We start from the raw sequence: 20,244 nt of genomic DNA, 5'->3' as shown, positions 1-20,244 counted from the left end.
ATTTTACATACTTCAAAGGGCTACTGTATTCATCCTGGCTATGAAACCATTATCAGTAGTGATCTTTTAATAATCGTGAACAGAAATTTAAACTAGGCAAAATATAACTGGAGATAAATGGTTCTCTTTATGTGTTTCTTCCTCCCTCCTTACATCCTTTTCTTCCTTCCTTGCTTCCTTTCTTCCCTGTCTTTCTCCCTCCCTTCTTGGCTTTGTCCTTCCATTATTCCTCCTTTCTTTTCGTCCTTTCTTCTTCTTTTGTCTTCTTCTTTAGACAAGGGTGTGGCTTTGAACTCATCGCCTGGCCTGGACTTGAACTCATAGCAGCACGCGTACTCTAGTCTCCCAAGTGCTAGATTAGATGTGAGGCATAACATTCAGCACTTGCTTGATTTCGTTGTCATCAGCTAGCTTCATTTTAACATCTGACTGTCCATTGAGAAGGAAGAAGGCTTCCATAAGCTTCTTACGCGTTCATGTCTTTGCAGGAACAGACCTGATGGCACCATAAAATAGACCTCCACATTCCTCGAGAAACATTTGATATCTACCTGAATCTCTTCTTTCAGTTTTTTCTTCATCTTCGTTGTTCTTATTTCTGCCTTCTCTAACAATATTATAATTGCTCCCTTATGGTGTATCCTAGCAGAAAAGAGAATGGAATGTTGTGCAAGACCTCTGTAACTTACTGTTTATTCAATATTGAATAAATTTACTTCATTTACTTAATTATCTTCCTTGTGTTTAAGGAAAAATGCAGAAAATAAGACCCAAGAGGTAAGTCGTGACAATAAAAGGTATTGATGTCTCTAATATTTGTATTGATCAAAGGCTATCTGGTTTATCTTTACCATCCTATGCATCACAATTCTTAAAGTTTCAAACCAACATGCCGAGGATCTCCATCATCATTTTGATTTGCATCTGTTCACATCAGAGCCTGAGTTGTTTCCTGACTTTTCTGTGAGGACACAGGCATACAGAGTACACTCCATGTATCAGTTACACAGTGTGTGCTGGTCCATTGATGCTGTGCTACCTCACTGGAGACAAGCTCACTCAGAAGGTTACTCCCAGAGAAGAACAAGGCCGCTTCATGCCCCCCCCCCTTTATTACCTCTGATTCTTGGCATTGTCACGTTCAAATCCTGTTGTGCCCTGAGAGACCAATTCCAAACTCAAGCTTGAGAGGGGAAGATGCGCATGTCTACGAGCCTTCGTTATATGTATGAGTCAGTAGGATGCAGAATACTAGTCAGAAATCTCTCAGATCAGGACAAAGCTCTTGATATCAATACAGTGGGAGCAGATGTCTAGACTGAATGTTAAGACTTGAGCAGATGAGAGGTACAATATATATTGCTTTGATTATCCTACAAGTTTTGTTTCTTATCACCTTTGTTAAATGGTACTTAAATGTCAGAAATTCCTTATAATCACAAAAAGAAGGAAGTTAGCAGCACAAGACTGAGTATTGTAACCCTTCCCTTCATCCCTGTGTTCCCACACTGGAGGAATGCTTATTCACCTTTCAGCCACACAAAGCCCTTCTCTTCATTTTGAAAATATGTATACCCAATGGGTTCTTTTTGCATCAACTGGTGTATGCTTGTTCTCTGTAAGAAAACCATATGGATAATTTTATGTATGCAACTTCAGTCTTTACAAGGACCTAAAATTTTGTTTTGTTTTGTTTTGTTTTGTTTTGTTTTGTTTTGTTTTTTCCTGACAGTACTACCCTTAGGGCATGAGAGCACATAGTTAGGTAAAAAATAAAACTAACTCCTATTCCTACTATGTAAAATGTGCCAGCTATTCTCTTGATTCACTATGCATCAAAATAGCATTTTTTTAAAGTGCTTATGCATCTCAGAGCCAACTATGTTATTCAGACTTTAAAACTTATCAGGTGAATTAACTATTTGTTAATAAATTTGTTGTAAATTCAACATTCTTGGGATGCTATATACTCTTAACACTTCATAAGACCAAAAGAACTTGTATATGTGGGTTAACCTATTTGTAGCTATTATGATAGACTGTGTCTCCTGGTAATGTCAGAAGCTATACCCATAAAGTATCACCAACATGGCTGCCCGAACATGAGCCCTATGACAATAAGCATGCTGAAGTAGAAGGGGAAAAGCTCTCAAAGCCTCAACCCTAAACAAAGAACTACAGACAACTGAAGACTGTTTGAGGGTCGGAGAAATAGTGTTCTTCTGGGAAAAACACATGAATTTGTTACCTCAATAACAGTCAACCTGAAATGGCCACCTCCTATAACCAGGCAAGACTTCCAATGGAGAGATGGGGACACCAACCCAGCCACAAAATCTTTTACCCACCGTTTGTACAGTCAATACAATATGCAAGGATGGACAGGGAGCAGAAATTGAGGGAATGGACAACCGATGACTGGCCCAAATTGAGACCCATGCCGTGAGAAAGAGCACACGTCTGACACTATTAATGGTATTCTGTTGTACATGCTGACAGGAGCCAGCATAACTGTCATCTGCGAGGTTCTCCCACCTGCTGATGAAAACAGATGCATAGGCCTACAGCAGAATATTAGGTGGAGCTGGAGCTCAGGGAGTATCGTGGCAGAGGAAGAGGAAGGATTAAAACATCCTGAGAGTACAAGGGCACCCCAAGAAAAACCATAGAATCAAATGTGGGCCCATGGGGGCTCACAGAGACTGAACCACCTACCATATAGCATGTGTGGGATGGACCTAGGCCTCCTATACATTCGGGACAGATATGCAGCTTGGTCTTCATGTGGGACCCCTAACAAAAGGAGCAAGGGGTGTCTCTGACTGTGTTATCTGCCTTTGGATTTCTTTCTGCGGGTGCCTCGACTAGCCACAATAAAAGAAGATGCACCTAGTCTTACTGCTACTTGATGTGCCAAGGGATATCCATGGGAGATCTCCCCTTCTCTGAGGAGAGAGGGAGGAGGGATGGGAGAAGAGAAGGTACAACAAAGGGACTGGGAGAAGAGGAGGGAGAGGAAGCCGTGATTAGAATGTAAAGTAAATAAATAAACTAACTAATGAAAAATGTCAGTCTTGAAAACCAACATACAAGTAACATTATATAAGACTGAGCAGGTAAACTTAGAAATGTGTATGTATACATACGCATGTATGAACTAATAATAAAAAGGCAAGAATTTGAAAGAGAGCAAGGAGGAATGTGGAAGGATTTCAAAGGAAGAGAAAGAAGGGGAAATGTTTTACTTATGGTCTCAAAAAGCAAAAAAAAAAAAAGCTTTTAAAAATTACAAATTTGATGATATGAAACTGCGTATTCCATTAGCTGTCATAGAAACATTATACCTATTAAACTACATATTCCTCTACATGTTCCATTAGATGTCGTAGAGACATTATAGCTATTAAAGCTTCCGGAAAATGTGGCATGCAATCACAAAAGAATGCAAGCTCAAAGAGTGAAATAATAATCTGATGCCATGAAAATACATTGACTTTGTGGTCCCCTCAAAGGTCACAGTGAACTCCAGGAGATCTTAAACTACATAGTAAGTAAAACCGGTCTTGGATAATCACCATCTGAAACTCATGCCTAGCCTTTGAAGAAATAGAAATTTATATTCCACTTTCCCATTAGACTATAGATACTGGATGCCTCATCTGTGGCTGTGCTTTTGGTTGACTAGAAGGTTTAGATGTTCATCTATCCCGCCATACCTATTTGTTTACTCCTTACGTATTTCTTTATATATTATAATTTATTCACTTTATATCCTGATTGCAGCCCCCTCCCTCCTCTCCTCCCAGGTCCCTACCTCCCTCTTTCTCCCCTCTTAATCCTCTTCTGTAGTCCTCTGGTCCACAGAAAGGGGGAGCACTCTTCTGTTACCATCTGACCCTGGCCATCAAGTCTCACCAGGATTGGCTGCATCCTCTCTTTCTGGATTTCTTTAATTTCATTCTCTGCTTATCATGGGAGTAGCTATCAGACACTGAGAATGGTTTAAAGTAAGTAACTGACAGTCATGGTAAATAGCCATATATTTTTTTTCTTTTTTATTTAAAAAGATTACATACCATATATTTTGGTTGAAAGCTGGAGAAATGTCTCAGTGGTTTGGAACACTTGTTGCTCACGCAGAAGACTTGGGTTCAGTTACCAGTACCTCGATGGTGGCTCAAAGCTATCTTTAACTCCAACTCCTGGAGATCCAAGACCTACCCTGACACCTTCTTCTGACCTTCCTGGATTCTGCACACACAGGCTACATGTGCATACATGCAAACAACATGCACATAATATAAATCTATCTAAAAAATATGTTTTGATAATTTTTATTCTGCCCCACATGCTACCTACCTCCCTACTTCTTTAACTCGTGTTCATTCTTTCTCCAGGTCTCAACAAAACAAAACACCCAAAAACTCAACAAAGGAACAAAATGAAAAAAAAAAAAAACCTCCACCTGAGGGGGGAGCAGCCTTACCAATCCACAGAGAAAGACAATGCAGCCAGTCCTGATGAGACCTGATAGACTAGGGTCAGACTGGGGGAGGGCTATAGGAGAAGAAGAGGGAGAGAAGGTGGGATTGGGAGCAGACGGGGGAGGTGGCTACAGCCGAGATACAGGGTGAATAAACTGTAATTAATAAAAATAAAATACAAATAAAAAAAACAATAAGACAAACTACCAATGCAGGACCCTTTTGTATTGGGTAACTACTCCTGTCTTGGCGTGTGGGCATTATACCCAGTGACATGACACTCCATTGAACAAAACTGACCTTTCCTTTCCCAGCAGCCACCCATTGCGAATCCTCCCTTGGTTAGATATGAGTGACACATTGTGTCTACTTCCCCGTCTTAGTGCTGGGATTTTTGTCTAGTTTGAACTTCTACAAGGTCTTTTGAATGTTGTCAGAGTTACTCTGAGTTCATTTGTGCATAAGCCTTTTTGTATCTGGATGGTGTGTTGTTTATTTGATTATTTTTAACTATCAGTGGTTTTGAGCACACATTTCTGAAATTAATGCCACCATATGTTGTGAAAGCTCATTCTTCTATAGTCTATGTTGTTTTCAGTTAGTTTTATTTAACTAACTTGTAAGTTTTGATGATTTTCAAAAAAAAATATGTAAAAGCCATTTTACTCTAAGTAAAAGAAAATGTCCTTAAAACAATATTTTACTTACCCTTTGCTCACGTTTTACCACAGGAATTTTGTTGTACAATTGCTCATCACTAACTGAGTTCTCTAAACTATATTCAGCCACTACTAAAGCCAAGTTTTTGAGGAGTGGTTTATCAGAATTATGGTGCTCAGGGTTTTGAAATGAATTTATAAAAGTTGCCGTTATGATCTGGCTTAAATCTATAGTTTTCTATCATATATAATATGCATAGGGTTGTATTAGTGGAAACATCAAATAAAATCTGGCCTCAAACACTATAGCCATTAGAAGAGGTAAGAAACAGGAAAAAGAACAGAAGTCTACCACAGAGGGCCTCTGAAAGACTCTACCCAGCAAGGGATCAAAGCAGATGCTGAGACTCATAACCAAACTTTGGGCAGAGTACAGGGGATCTTATGAACCCCTCTGAAGGGGGAGCAGCCTTACCAGGTCACAGAGGAACAAAACAGCCAATCCTGTTGAGACTTGAGAGGATAGAGTCAGATAGAAGGGGAGGAGGACCTCCCCTATCAGTGGACTGTGTGAGGGAATGGGAAAAGAGGAAGGGAAGGTGAAATCAGAAGGGAACAACAGAGGGGGCTGCAGCTCAGATACAAAGTGAATAAACTGTAAATAATATCTGATCCAGGGCTAATATCCAAAATATATAGAGAACTCAAGAAGTTAAACAGCAACAAATCAAGTAATCCAATTAAAAAATGGCGGACAGTGCAAAACAGAATTCTCAATACAGGAATATTGAATGGCAGAGAAACACTTAAAGAAATGCTCAATATCCTTAGTCATCAGGGAAATGCAAAACAAAACGACCCTGAGATCTCACCTGACTCCCATCAGAACGGCTAAGATCAGGAACACAAGTGACAACACATGCTGGAGAGGATGTGGAGAAAGCAGAACCTGCCTCCATTGCTGGGAATGTAAACTGGTACAACCACGATGGAAATCAATTTGGCACTTTCTCAGACAATTAGGAATAGTGCTACCTTAAGATCCAGCTATACCACTCCTAGGCATATATCCAAAATATGGTCAGGTATACAAAAAGGACATTTGCTCAATCATTTTCATAGCAGCTTTATTCGTAATAGACAGAATCTAGAAAAAGCCCAGATGTCCCTCAATTGAGGATTAGATACAATTCAGCAATTAAAAACAAGGAAATCATGAAATTTGCAGGCAAATGGTGGGAACTAGAAAAGATCATCCTGAGTGAAAAGAAGCAGAAAGACACACATGGTATATACTTACTTATAAGTGGATATTAAACATATAATATAGGATATAAGATAAGATAAGATAAGATAAGATAAGATAAGATAAGATAAGATAAGATAATCATACTAACATCTGTACACCTAAAAAAGCTAAGCAAGAAGGAGTACCCAGGATAATATGATCAATCTTCATTCAGAAAGGCAAATGGGATAGACATCAAAAGAAGGTGAAAATAAGGAACAACACAAGAGCCAACCACAGAGGGCCTCTGAAAGACTACCCAGTAGGGCATCAAAGCAGATGTTGAGACTCATATCCAAACTTTGTGCAGAGTGAAGGGAATCTTATGAAAGAAGGGAGAGCTCAGAAGACTTGGAGGGGATAGGAGCTCCACAAGGGGAGCAACAGATCCAAAAATTCTAGCACATGGGTCTTTTCTGACACTGATATTCCAACCAAGGACTATTCATAGAGATAATCTAGAACCCCTGCACAGATTTAGCCCATGGAAGATCAGAGTCCAAGTGGGTTCCTAGTAATGGGAACAGGGTCTGTCTCTGACATGAACTTAGTGGCTGGCTCTTTGATCATCTCCCCCTGAGAGGGGATCAGCCTTACCAGGCCACAGAGGAAAACAATGCAGCCATTGCTAATGAGACTTGATTGGCTAGGATCCGAGGGAAAGGGAGGAGGTACTCCCCTATCAGTGGACTTGGGGAGGGACATGCGAGAAGATGAGGAAGAGAGGGTTGGTTTGGGAGGGGCTGAGGGAGGGCACTACAGCTGGTGAATAAACTGAATAAACTGTAAATAAAGTGAATAAACTGTAAATAATAAAAATAAAAATAAATAAATTTAAAAATATCTGGCCTCAAGTTAGAATGTGATGTCATCATAAGCAACTTGAAATTGCTTCTGTGGACAGTGTGTAACTTACAGCGTGATGTGGTAGGAACTGCCCAGTCATTTCCATCTTCCCATTGTAATCCATGTAGTCAGTTTATACATTTCTCATATTGTAGATAAAGAAGTGCAGAGAAGTTAACAATTTTACCAGTATCACAAACTTAGAAAGTGTTAGAGCCAGGATTTGAGCATTTATTATTGTTGTTTTGTTTTGTTCTGTTTTTTGAGACAGGGTTTCTCTGTGTAGCCTTGGCTGTCCTAGACTTCCTTTGTAGACCACTCTGGCCTCGAACTTACAGAGATCTGTCTGCCTGTACCTCCCCAAGAGGTGTGTACCACCATGCCTGGCAAGAACATTTTAAGCATCTTTTAAATGAGTGGTGAAACCCAACAAAATACATTGATAATTTGGGAAAATGTTATGAAAATGTAAGTGAATCCACTCCCATGCCCAGCATATAGATACATAGTTGCAGGTTTGAACCAAGATAATACAAATATGGAATTTATTTACTTATTTGTTTGTTTGTTCATTTTAGTGTCACCAAGAAGGGTTTTTTTTCTCTTATTATTTATTTATCACAATTTATTCACTTTTTATCCTGGCTGTAGCCCCCTCCCTCATCTTCTCCCTATCCCTTCCTTCCTCCCTCTTCTCCCATGCCCCTCCCTAAGTCCACTGATAGGAAGATCATCCTCCCCTGCTATCTGACTCTAACCTATCAGGTCTCATCAGCACTGGCTGCATCCTCTTCCTCTGTGGCCTGATAGGGCTGCACCCCCAGTGCGGAGGTGAACAAACAGCCAGCCACTGAGTCCATGTCAGAGACAGCCCTGCTCTCCTTATTAGGGAACCCACGTGGAGACTGAGCTGCCTATGATCTACCTATGAAAAGGGGTCTAAGTCTATCCATGCACGGTCCTTGGTTGATTCATCAGTCTCTACAGGACGCAATGAGCCAAGATATTTTGGCTCTGTTGGTCTCCTTGTGGAGCTTCTATATCTTCCAGCTCTTTTTATCTCCCCCTTCTTCCATAAGATTCCCTTCACTCTGCCCAAGGTTTGGCTGAGTCTCAGCATCTGCTTCCTAACTCTACTGGGTAGAGTTTTTCAGAGGCTCTCTGTGGCAGGTTCCTTCCCTATTCCTTGTCTTCTTTTGTGTCCAGTGTCTATCCTGTTTGCCCTTCTGAATGAGGATTAAGCCTAGGGTCATCCTTATTATTTAGCTTCTTTAGGACTATAGATTTTAGTGTGTTTATCCTATAATATATGGCTAATATCCACTTATAAATGAGTATATACCATGTGTGTCTTTCTTATTCTTGGGTAGCTCACTGAGGATGATCTTTTCTAGTTCCTATCATTTGTCTGCAAATTTCCTTGTTTTTAATTGCCGAGTAGTATTCCATTGTGTAAATGTACCACAATTTCTGTGTCCATTCCTCAACTGAAGGATATCAGGGGTTGTTTCCAGATTCTGGCTATTATGAATAAAGCTGCTAAGAACATGGTTGAGCAAATGTCCTTGTTGTAGTATACTTGAGCATATTTTGGATATATGCCTAGGAGTTCTATAGCTGGATCTGAGGAAGGGCTATTTCTAATAGAGAAAGCGCCAGACTGATTTCTAAAGTGGTTGTACATGTTTACCTTCCCATCAGCAATGGAGGAGGGTTCCCCTTTCTCCACATCCTCTCCAGCATGTGTTGTCACTTGTGTTCCTGATCTTAGCCATCCTGATGGGTGTCAGGTGAAATCTCAGGGTCGTTTTGATTTGCATTTCCCTGATGACTAAGGACATTGAGCATTTCTTTAAGTGTTTCTCTGCCATTCAATATTCCTCTATTGAAAATTCTCTGTTTTGCTCTGTACCCCATTTTTTAATTGGATTACTTGGTTTGTTGGTATTTAATTTTCTAAGTTCATTCTGGTTATTAGCCCTCTGTCAGATATTGGATTGGTGAAGATCCTTTCCCAGTCTGTAGGCTGTTGTTTTGTTCTTTTGATAGTGTCCCTAGTTTTACAAGCATTTCAGTTTCATGAGGACCCATTTATTTATTGTTGATCTTAGGGCCTGTGCTGTTGATGTTCTGTTCAGGAAGTTGTCTCCTTTGCCAGTGTGTTCAAGGAACTTCCCCACTTTTTCTTCTAACAGGTTTATTTTGTCAAGGTTTCATGTTGGGGTCTTTGATCCACTTCAATTTTACTTTTGTGCAGGGTGATAAATATGGATTTATTTGCATTTTTCTACATGTAGACAACCAGTTAGCCCGGCACTATTTGTTGAAGATGCTATCTATTTTGCACTTTTGGCTTCTTCGTCAAAACTCAAGTATCTACAGGCATGTGGGTATATTTCTGGGTCTTCCATTTGATTCCATTGATCCTCCAGTCTGTTTCTATGCCAATACCATGCAGTTTTTATTACTGTTGTTCCATAGTATAGCTTGAGACCGGGGACAGAGATACCTCCAGAAGATCATTTACTGTACAGGTTGTTTGAGCAATTTTGGGTGTTTTGTTTTTCTATATGAGATTGAGAATTGCCCTTTCAAGTTCTGTAACAAATTGTCTTGTTATTTTGATGGGAATCAAATATAGAATTTAATTGACATGTTTATTTGTATGAAGGGTAATATGTTAGTGGGTAAAAGACCATTATGTGTGAGTCTGCTATAAGTGTAAGCATCAAATTACTTTCATCTCATAGGGAAAATATAAGATGCGCTTTGATGAAAACCATAGTGCCCATATTTATTTCTCTTGTACAAACTAGTATAAGGCCAACAAAGCTTGAACAGATATCACAGTGCGGTTGGCTTCAGAGACGACATTGGAGTTCCCAACATCTTGTTTCTGGATTATTATTTTTTTTCTTATTAGTATCTCAGTGCCTCTCACACTGTCAGTTGTTTGAAGTCATTTCTTTTCCGTTGTTGACTGTCATTCAAGGCTCTAGGCCCTTCTGTAGAAACACTCTACCTTTCAATGAGCATGATTAATTGGAGGAAATTCAGCTGGCTGGCACCGAGACTTCTATTCTGTCTCTACAAACCTCCAACTCTCTCTCTCGCTCTCCCAATGTGATGTCAAATGTTGCCACCTTTATACTAATCTTCAACATCTCTGAAATGTGAAGAGTGTTCCAGTCTGCCACAAACAATTTTCATAATGACCACTTCTCTTTTCCCTAAATGATGTCCCAGTTTTTAGAGCCCCATCCCCAAATCTTGGGGAAAGTTCCTAAGGGTGAGTCAGAGGGCATTAAATGAGAAAATCATTGCTTTGAAGCGTCAATATCCCTTGTGATTTACACATTTAAAAAAAAATCCTTAAGTCAATCCTACATCATGATATGTTCCTGCTAATCTGGAACACTTGTGCAGAGATTAAAACCTCATTTTTTTTTTCTTTTCAATTTAGATTGCACTAAGCCAGAACACTCTTATCTTTTCCAAATTACTCAATATTTTCTTCTAGGAAGAAAACATTTTCTCCACAGGTAAAAACATTTTCAGGTTGTATTTAGAAACTCTAATGAAATAAAATATTATAAGTATCTGTTGAGATAATTATCTCTTTTTGTAATTTATTAAAATTAAAATACTCTCACAGGCATTTTTATCATATCCTTTCAAAAGTTGACTTCTACTTTTTCACGTTCAAGGATATTAACTTATCCTTCAAAGCTCTGTAAGCCATGTTTTTCACCATTCAAAACTAAATGAGTCTACCATGGCCACACAATTTTTAAGATGTAGAAATGTTCAAGGTATTAAGCTTTAATAACTTGCATAAGTATAATTATGGAAAGGAAAATGAGCCATTATCAAATGCTAAATAAAAAGTGCACACAGTCACTATTCAATCTCCCAAGAAGACCCCCACCTGCCTAAGTGAAACAAAATGAAGTGAAATGAACAAAATACTTGAGTTAAAAGGCTTCTGTGCTAGTTTATTCTGCTATTTGGTCTAAATTTAGCTCATGGAGAGAAAACAAAAAGGGTAATGGCATTTTATACATAACCCTTACTTCCTTCTTTTTATTCATCTCTAGTTGCAAATGCCAGTGTTATGAATATTGCCATAAGCTGTTAATTGAGAGCTAATTAAAATTCAAATGCCACTTGGAGATTTCACATTCCTATTCTCATAGTTTATCCATGAATGTAAAACATAAGTCTGAAAAAGTTCATTTTCTCTGTTGGTATCTGTCATTCAATTGCACATGGTGGTGGAGGCTTTGCTTTTAGCAAACCATCAGCTTGCAATGAACAGGAGCCTTGGGATCTTACGTCGTTTCCCCCTCAAAATCGAATTGCTGGGTTCACATAGCTCTGTGAACCTCACTGGGACGCGGTGTGCAATTTGTTACTTCAAACTGATCTGTGAAAGCTAACCGGAATGGAGGGTCTTTTTGTGTGCCTACTAAGTGTTAATTGCTACCGTTGGCTTTGCCAGTTATTGGATCTGGTCTAAATCAAACTGTCTTCAGAAACACTCAGAGCCTCAGAGCAGTTGCTGACTGCCTTACAGCCCTTCAGTCTCTTTGTCTCCCATGGGGGTTAGGCAGGCTTTGGCCTTTCCACAGTGTGTCAGCAGCTCTCTCAACTGTGACTGTTGCACTGCCTTTTAACAACTTTAAATGGTAGATGCTAATGGCTTTGCAGCCTTGCTGGTCTCCCAGCAGGTTTCAATGCCTTGTATTACTTGAAGCACTGTACTCTGAAAGCATACATAAATTAAGGCTGTAATTCCATCTCTAGCCTTTGGCATGTGTTACTTGTCAATTTCTCAAAAAAGCAAATGGCTGATGCAAGGCTTTCCAGCAGGTTTGGGCAGAAGTATCCCCTCCCTCTTCTTCCCTACTAGCCCTCAGCCTTTCTTCTTTTATTCTTTGATTCATACACTGATCTTTCTTATTGCTACATTTGCAATCTCAACAAGAAATTCACTTTCTTGTTAATTGGCTACCTGCTCTCTCTCCCTCTCTCACTTCTGACTTGTGGCTTGACCATTGGAGCTGTCAAGCATTACAATTTTGAGGTAGATTCTTCTCATTTTAAATACAGAGTTTGGAAGAATCCGTGGAGAAATAGTTTTCCATGAAAGACTTTGCAGTGCTGGAATCCAGAACTCTTTAGGGATGTAAGAGAATTAAGTGATGGGGTTGAACATAAAGCAACACGCAGTGAGCTGGTGTGCATTTTACTTTCAAGGCCACCACAATCTAAAGCCACTGAGCAGGAGAAGCCAAGATTGTGGAGATGATGAAGCTTGACTCCACCATGTAAGGGAAATTCAGCTTCACTGGAAATAGTTTAAGATCCTCAAGCCTACTCAATGAAGATGATAACTAACTCCCCAATAACCAAGGCAGTCAGTATTGGCATTTAATTTCATAGTTTAGAAACCTTGCCTTTCTAACAAACTGGTTCTAAAGTGAGGTCACTAACCTTTAACTGTTCTTTCTCTACAGACACACCTCCAGATAGAAAGTCTCAGAACCAAGAAAGAGAGAGAAGTCTTCAACTTTTAGTTTCACTTAAGGAAAGGAGAGAGACCATCTTGAAATTAGAAAAGAGAAAACACTAAATCAGCCCCACCCAAGTTGTTGTCGAATTTTGTATTGTGTTTTTAACAATAAACATACTTTATCTCACTAAAAAAAAAAAAAAAAAAAAAAGAAAGAAAGAAAGAAAAAAGAAACCATGCCTTTGTGAAACAGCTTGTAAGGAATATCCTTAACTATACTTGGCTCAAATTAAAATTTTAAGGTACACTGCTGAGCACTATTTTAGTATGAATATCCAGGTTACAATGTAGGTAACTGTCACCTGTTCATGATTCACTGAGGATTCACTGAGTTCAGAATAGTATTTCACTTAGTATTAGAAAAAACTAAACAAAACAAAACACTTATTATATCTCATAATCAGGCCTATTAGAAATAAAAAAAATCACCACAGAAAGGCAACTAAACAATAAATAACCTTAAGTTTATCTGCTTCTAAGCTAACTAAATTGAATGGGGGCTGTGTGTGTGTGTGTGTGTGTGTGTGTGTGTGTGTGTGTGTGCGCGCGCGCGCTCGCGCGCGCATTGGTCCTATAAAAGATGGAACAGAAGGAAAATGTGTCTGTGATCTTAAGGGAGTCGCTCATTTTGCAAGACAGACCGTAATCAAACTGGCCTCTAAATACTGCGGGTTTGTGTCCATCTCGCCGGCATACTCCGATCTGCCCTGTCCTCACATATCCTGGGCATATCCGAAGCTCTCCTCCCGGGCAGCTGTGCTTGCTCCCCTGATATAGCACATTCCCTGACGAACCTCTCAAAATAACAAACACTGTGCTTCTGGTTTTTTCTCTCTCCTCTTCACTGTTTGTTGTTCTTAATTGCTAGCACTGTTGCCACTTACGGGAAATAAAAGCTCCTATTAGCCAGTTCTGCTTCCATTCTGCAGGGATTCCGTTCCAATTTGGTATTCTTTTAGACAATAAGTGGAGCAGACTGTGTGGCTGCTGTGGCATTTTTAGGAGAGATTTGAGCATCTAATGAAGAAATAACTTCTAAATCCTTCTGGGAACCCAATTTATGCGTTTTAGGTAGCATACCTTTTCAAACAGTGCTAATTGAGTTTGCCTTTGTTTGGAAAACGAAAAAAAAAAAAAAACAATAGCAAAAATTAAACATAATTTATAGAAAGAATAAGTTTAACTAAAACATGTTTTGTGTCAACATCATCACCTGTACAAGACAACAGAAATTGAGTTTCCATATCTAATATTTATAACTAATTTTAAAATGTGTATGTACAGATTTTTAAGCCTTCCTTCACCGGTAGATTGTTTCATAGCAAGAAAAGAAAGACACAGCACACATGTTTAATATTTCAGTATCATGCTGAATTTTTAACGACAGAGGCTCATGATGAGTGCTAAACTAGCCTAATAGAATTCTGGTAGCTGGCTTACTCAAAGACTATACCATCCTACTCAGTAGTCTGACTGAAGCAGGAAGTCAGAACTTCCTCTCATAAAATACTCTAGACAGCAATCGTTGACAGCTAGATATACTTACAGTTTATCAGACTGAGTCAGGATAAGACATCAAAACACAGAAAAAATAGCAAGTTTTAACTCAGAGTTTTGGTGGCTACTTTTAGGGTATAGCTGTGGACTTATTTTTTTTTCAACTAATTAAGCCATTAATTTGGTTTTTGAGACAGGGTTTCTCTGTGTAACTTGTACTCAGGTAGATCCATTTACCTCTGTCTCTTAATTTCCTGGGATTAAAAAAAAAATGTGCCATCACTGCCCCTCCAATTTTTTTAAAAATTTTTTAGAATCATTTTGAAAGTCTTCTTCTCATTGGCAATAAGATATATCAGTGTCTCTGCTGATGAGAGGTACAAAGTTTGTGGAAACAGATTTTGTAGATTGTGAATATATAGTTTCAGCATTCAGAGTCACAACACAAACTGAACATAGATGCTGACACAACTGTTAACAGTCAAATGCATAAAGCAAAACTGAGAGAGAGCAAAGCTCACTAAACAAAGGAAAATATGAAATCTCTTGTGGATATCTCCCACTATATTCTCTTAATCACCTTTGTTCCTGCTAACAGATATTACAGTGTAAATACATATGCCTGGGGCTCTGCTCTGGATTTATGTAAAGTGGAATGCAATGGTACTTACCCTTGAGTTCTAGAAAAGGCTTGCCTGTTGGTCAAGATCAACTGTATCGGGTAATTTTCCTGATTTTTCTTCCAGCAAGCTGTGACAGTGCCGGCAGGATGCCTAAAGCCTTAGTTATATATCCTCACATTTACTGTTGGTCTTGTTGGGTTCATTACAAGAATCTGGTTGTTAGTTGCATGTTTAGCTTGGAAAGAGAGGCTGGGGTAATAAATTGAGATAGAATTGATGATAGCTTGAGTGTTATCAGATGTTTTGATTTCTTACACATAAAAGAAGCTGGATTTATCTATACTGTTCTCTAACTTGCTTGAGTGTATGTTCAAATATATAGGTTTCAAATACCTTTCTGGAGCCTCAGTGACATGGACTAAAAAATGCATAGTATATAATTGATAATGAGGAGATGATTATGTTGATATTTGTCTAAAATCCTTTGAAAAAAACTAATAAGATTGAAATGCAGCAGATCTGCCTTTAAAGTCTAAAACAATATTTATTATTTTATTTATTATATATTAAAAACTAAAACAACACATATAGTCATAGATAGATAGACAGATAACAGATAGGTCTCATGAAATTTTCAAAGAATTGGATAAGGAAAGGTTAGGTTTGAGAAGATATTTTTGGAAAAAATAGAGCAAAGCATGTAATATCCAACTCCATAGTGTCCAAGAATCTGGTGTCACATTGCCAGCTTCACAGATGTTACTTTTGAGGAAGATAGATGCTACTGGCAGTTGGTTCCAAAAATGTAATTTAAAACTTTAATTGGCATTCCTACTGTGCTACACAGTTTAATCATGTGAAAGAATGGTGTTTCGTAAATTACCACTTTTTAGAGTATATGCATCATTCTGAAAGTCTAAACAAACCGTTCTTCCTTCCCCTACCTTTGCATGGGACAAAATGCAAAGATCCTCGGATAATTGTTTGTGTGTATGCGGTCATATCATAATTTTATGTTTTAGTGTAAGTGTTACTAGAAAATTCCGGAGCTTCTATTTTTTTCTTTAAAATGACATTTTGACTGTAGTGATTTTTCTTGGTGAAGGTTTTAATGCCAACATAATCTCAAAGTGAAGATCCTTGAGAGAAATTCAAACATTTGTTAGCTGTATTTTGAATGGAATTTTACATTCCTTCATTAGAGTTACATCCACACAAATACATATTGACACACATATATAGGAAAGGTATACAAGTATAGTAGTACAGATCTCCTTGGGAGAGCATTTTTTCAACCAGCAATCAAGTAAATGTGTGCATTAATTATACTGAAAGCAGATGAATAGAGCATCATATATAATATTCTTGTTTGGAAATAATTGCCGTTATAGTTGTTTATCATAAAAATTACTGAGACAGAAGGTATGTATTTAATTTTTGGATAGACCAGATAGCTCTTGCATTGTAATACAGTCATAAATTGTAAGCTAGTACCTTTCAGAATTAAAAATGAGTACAATGGCTGAATTAATGGTTACAAAGGCTTCTGTAAGATGGTCCAGGCATATCTTCTACATAAACAAAATAATTTCAAGTATTTAAAATGGTAAATAAATGAAACATATTCATTTATGAAAAACCTATGCCAACAACATAAATACAAAAATGATTATTTAAACGTGCAGAAACTACATTTGATTTTCCAAGTTGTTTATGCTTCCTTAATTATCAAAACCCTAAACCTCAAAAAGGGAAAAATAGACTTCTCAAAGAAGGATGGGCATGTACTCCAACACTGGCAATACAATATGAGAGCAAGGTCAGAAGGAAGTAGAGTACGTTTTGTTTTGAATAAAATGTAGAGAAACAAGAGAGTCACCATTCTTTTCACTTTTTTGCCTTGGGAAACATTTATAGTTATTGTTGTTGACATAATTATATAACAACTATTAGGCAATAGGCCTGGGGAGAAGAATTTAACATGCAGAAATGCTAATGAGAAATGGTGGCAAGATGCAGATGAATCCTTGAGGAGATGAGCTATGATAAATTACTGATAGCCTTCATCATTGTTTAGAATGCAAGAAACAATAAACCTCTGCTGAATTTTGCCTATGTTATAATTAGTAAAATTACGATCAAACAAAAGAAAAAAAATGTTTGATTGTAGATAATCCGAACAATTCACCTCCATTGGATTGAATAGGCAAGACATCAAGCTACTGAAATTTAACCTGCTACCCCTACCCCATCACATTGTAAGCTTCCGATGGCAGGGTTTCTCTATATAATTTTTTATTCTTTTGTAATTTCTAATGGAGCTCCTAAAGTTTACAGGCTTTAAGTAAACTTTTAGAACTTTTTCTTTATTTCATAGTATCAAGATTAATAGATAGCAGCTCCTCTTCTTCCTAATGATTCTTTTCTCACTACAATAGCCTTCTGAACACCTATTTGCACAATCATGCTACCATATTTCACAGCCTCATGTACAAATCCATTTTCTGCTTTCTTTAAATTGCTAATTCCAGTAATCCTGCAATTCTCCCCCTTTTTTGGTGGAGACTTTTAGAACAGATGTTATTAAGTCTCAAAGTAGCTTCCACTCTGTGTAGGCATTTCAAGTTCCTGTTGAGTAAATGGTTATTGCCAATAACATGGTAGTCTAATGTGTAAGCCACCGCAGGTAGTGAGAGCTGAAGTGCTCATTTCATAGTGGGTAAACTTGTAGAGTCACACTTAATATAAGTCAAATGATTTTGAATAACCCAAGTGTATGGACTTAGGGGTTTTGTGAACTTTCTAGCAGACTGCTTTTTTTTTTTTAATGCCCAAATTTCCCCTCATAGTCAACAACCTTTTACTTAAGATTATCAAGTCCATTTGAGAACCTCCATCCTTCTCCAACTATGTAATGTCTACATTTTCTTCTCTTCTTTCTTAACAGGCTAGTCAGATCTATTGATTGTCATGTCCACCTCAAGGCCATGTTGAGTATGTGTTTTACTGCATGTGGAGACAGTAAATGTCCTCAATCTATATAAAAATCCCCAGAGGCTTCAGTTAAGGTTTTTTGGCTTCTAATGGAGTCCCTTGTGCACCTTCAAATGGCGATTCCTATGTTGCACACTGAGGTCCTTTTCTCTACTCCATAAAGCTTCACTTTCTAGCAGTTATGGTTTCAATTTCATAGTATACTTATTGTGCCTCACATAAATGCTTTCCCTTTTATCTCAGATGTGACTGTGGCTTAGTGACAGTGACTACTAAGAAAACCATAGTGTTTAGTCAGAAAACAAAAGATGGTCACCTTGATTTGCTAACTTATCAAAAAGAAGCCTACCAGGTCTGCTCCCCTGAATTTACAGTAGACAGATGAGGTTGGAACCGAATCCATGGGACAGAAACACAGGCTCACTGGCAGAAGTACCCACCCTGCCTCATCTACAGTGTCTGTGCACAATTTGTCTCATACATATATGCTAACATTGTTGAGTGCTTACAGAACAGATGTTTTCTGACCAGACTCCAGGCTACTTTCCTTTATAGACATAACAATGTGGCTTATATCTCCAGAGCACTCAAGTGTCCTTAGGTTATCGTTTCAGAAGAACTTTCTGTGTTACTTCTGTGTATCAGAAGCTACAGTATGAATAAGGTAATGGTTTATGGCTTAAGTTATAATTAAACATTTGGGAGAATGCATATTTTACTATTTCTCCATAATAGTGGGAATTCTTTATCTGGAAATTCAGCCTTTGAACTTTGGTTGGTAAGTGGCTAAAGGACCACAGTGAAGACCCACATTCAATTCTCATGTGTCTTGCTGGATTCCCAGTGAAAGGAGCTGCAGCACTCTAGCAATACCATAAGGTGCCAGCACGCTCATCAAGGTGACATCTTCACTGCATGATATTATTTGAAGTGAAAACCATGAGAATTTTCACCACAGGCTTCTACCCCCACAGTGTTCTGTGTCATATCTGACACACTTTTCTGAATTTTTGCTGTCAGAAAATTTAATTAATATCCGTAGGTATGCCCTATCTGTTCTTATTTCTGCTTTAAATCAAACCTTAATTTTTTTTAAATAAGACAACATTGAAGTTGGACTCAGAAGCTTTGTTCTTTTTTTTAACTTTTTTAAAATTTTTTATTAATTACACTTTATTCATTTTGTATCCCCCCATAAGCCCCTTCCTCCTCCCCTCCCGATCCCACCCTCCCTCCCGTTTCTGCATGCATGCCCCTCCCCAAGTCCAGGCCACAGAAGAGGACAATTCAGCCAATTTTGATGAGAACTGATAGAAGCTTTGTTCTTAAGTTAATATATAGTTGGTTAGTTAGTTAGTTAGTTAGTTAGTTAGTTAGTTAGTTAGTTAGTTAGTTAGTTCAGCAAAAAGAAAAGACATTTTTCCCTAACCTCTCCTGCACTGAGAGAAGGAAGTTGTCATATATGCACAAAAAATGAGCTGCTTTTCTAGGTGATGGTTGGGAAAAATTGTTGTTATTGGAAACATTTCTAAATATTCTATTGTGCTCATATTACAATGATTTCATTGGGCATTCTTGATGAGGGGAACACCGAAGCTGCCTCTGTGATAATTATGACATGCTAGCTATCTCTACGTTACATTCTGTGGGTCACTCAAGCTTCACCAGCTATCACAACAATGTTCATTACAGCTAATAGATCCAGTTTAGGATCGTGTTCCACATGGTGTCGGCATGTTTCCTTGGGCCCTTTCAATCTGAAAGGCTTTCTCATGGACAACCCTGATCCCTGTGTTCAGATGACATGGTAATAAGTTTGTCATGTCCCCCACCTTATTAAACTTGTTTCCATGATAAGATCTGTATGAGACATTTTAAAATGTCTTTTATTTTTGAGATCAAAATTTCAAATTTTTCCTTTTCTTCCCTCAAAACCCTCCTATATGCCCCTCCTTGCTCTCTTTCTAACTCGAGGCTTACTTTTCATTAATTGTTGTTACATATATATATATATATATATATATATATATATATATATGAATATGTATATATGTGTATTTTCCCTGAATACGTAAGTTCAACCTGCTTAGTCCATATTATGTTACTTCCACATTGTTTCCATTTCTATTTGATAGTGGAGAATAAGTTGATGTGTTATTCCCAGGAACAACTTTATTTTCCTGCTTTTAACATTGCTTAGTGTCCTGTACTGTATTGTGTGGGACTGAAATGTTTTTTCAGAAGACAGTAGAATGTCTATTGTTGTGGTCCTTCTTTG

The sequence above is a fragment of the Psammomys obesus genome, unplaced genomic scaffold, assembly GCF_907164565.1.
Source record: "Psammomys obesus unplaced genomic scaffold, mPsaObe1.curated_primary_1811, whole genome shotgun sequence".
Lineage (NCBI taxonomy): Eukaryota > Metazoa > Chordata > Mammalia > Rodentia > Muridae > Psammomys > Psammomys obesus.
This window is presented reverse-complemented; position numbering follows the sequence as displayed.